The sequence below is a fragment of the Pygoscelis adeliae genome, unplaced genomic scaffold, assembly GCF_000699105.1.
Source record: "Pygoscelis adeliae isolate BGI_AS28 unplaced genomic scaffold, ASM69910v1 Scaffold140, whole genome shotgun sequence".
Taxonomy (NCBI): Eukaryota; Metazoa; Chordata; class Aves; order Sphenisciformes; family Spheniscidae; genus Pygoscelis; species Pygoscelis adeliae.
Window position 1 is genome coordinate 2,540,517 of NW_008824044.1, and position 2,192 is coordinate 2,542,708.

Here is a 2,192-nt window from a genome sequence, read left to right on the forward strand (position 1 = left end):
GTTCCTTTGTGCTGCTCTTCAGGCACTCTCCTGCTGACCTGTGTTCCTTCTCCAGGCTCTGGGCATCTATTGCTGGCCCTGGCATCAAACTGGTAGGAGTGGAATGGATTGAGGTTCCCCTCCCCCGGCATCTCTAATTTAAAGCCCTCTTCATCAGCTCGGCAAGCCTATGACTGAAGATGTTCTTCCCCTTCTCTGACAGACAGACCCCGTCAGCCCCCATATTTTATTCTTAAACCATATTTTGGATGGCAGGCTATAAGTCAACACAAAGGTATCATTTATATTTTTCCTAGTTTACCATTTATGAAAATATTCATACGTCAAATTGCTTACATAGCATCCTCCAGAGATGTTCAACAACATTGTCCTTTGCTGCTGGGCTTGTCAGAGTTTAATGGGGCTACTATACTCACTAGCAAAATAGTATACCAAACAACATTAATAAACCTTCAGAGTTTCAATCAGACATCACACTTCTCTATCAAAAAACATACTCCAAAACCTTAGTTGCCAGTTAAAAGCCTTACACATTACAAAATCTGCAATGAGCTTTGCAACGCGGTAATACAGTTTGTTTGTTTTCTTCCCCCTGTGATCTGCTCTTCATAAATTGCCTGGCATTCTAGAGAGACAATCACGATAGCAATAGTACTTATTTTTGCCCACTGGCACAAAGCAACAATGGAAACACATTTTGTTTTGTTCTTGTTCTGAAAGCAATTCATTCCTCTACCACAAATTCACAGCTGAATTTCTCTTTTATTCATAACAACATCAAATGGCAGAAAATGGCATGGTTCCATGAAACCTGATAAAAGATGCACCAACTTTGTCACCAGGCTCCTGATACAAAATTTGCCAAGACACAAGAAAGCTGTGTATCTTTTGGATCAGTTTGGAAGTGCTCCAGTAATATACCACCAGTTTAATGCATTAAACATGAATAGGCCAGTTTGTATATTACATGTTAATAACAGGAAAAAGCAAGGGAGACTTTTGCACGCTAAGCAAACCTAAGTAAATAGTAATAAAATAACTAGCAGCTTGGAACATGTTTGGTGAGTTACTTAAATAAAATATGCAATATTACTTGCTATTTCTAGATCAATAACCTTTCAGCCACACCAATAACCATATAACATACTACCTTAGGGCCATGGTTTCCAAGCATAATCTTCCCATAAGATCAAAACCACCCACCTTCCTATTAGTCTTAAACTGTACTTTGGTATATGATCTATTTTTAATCTAGATTTGTACAGAATGCAGCACAATAATTTTCACAAATGATAAATTTTCCAAGATACCTCTAGAACAAAACACTTATAATAACACTTTTGATTTATTCACTGTATCAACAGATATTCTTACCCCATGCCTTGATAATATTTGTCCCAATGTATTCATTGACCAACTAAAAGCATCAGTCATCAGGGTAAAAAATAGGCCTTTAAGCACATCGAGTCTTTATCAACTGCACTGTCACCTTTCAGTACTTCTCTGTAGGAGACCACTTACCTCACACACTTCTCTATCTGTCACAAAATACTCCTTTCCCCATCCGTCCTTTTCTCTCCACAAAATTCCAAGGCATCAGAAAAATTGAATAGGGCAAACACTTTACTCTTCTGAAATAGCTCATGTTGTATTTTACAAAACCTTTCTTTGCATAATACTACCTAAAAATAACTTTCACCATGGAAAGACTGGCCACAAGTGTATGATGAAAGCGTATTCAACAACCTTGGGATGAAAAAGCTAAGCTATCTAGGCAAAGCTGGTTGCTCATGTTCCCTTTCCCAGTGGAGAGAGACAGGTATCTCCAGGGGTAATTCTGTGTCGAACAGATATTGGATAGAACCCGCAGCAGTGCCCTTCTGTTCCCTCATTGCTGTAGAGCAAGCCTGGGCAGCTTGCTCAGACTATCCTTAGACAGAAATTTTTAGATATCCAAAGTGTATATTCCTACCTTTTGTGACTCTACCTTCTTCATGTGCCTTCATTCTATGTTCAAGATCCAGCCCTACCCCTACTAACCTAAATGATCCCAGAACTATCATTTAGTGATAGCAAGACTGGAGATTTTCGGTAATCCAGCCTCCTCTCCCAAAGTGTCAATTAAGATATTTGAAAGACAAACTGCTCAATTAAATCAACTCTAATGGATATAAATATGTTTAACATTTTAT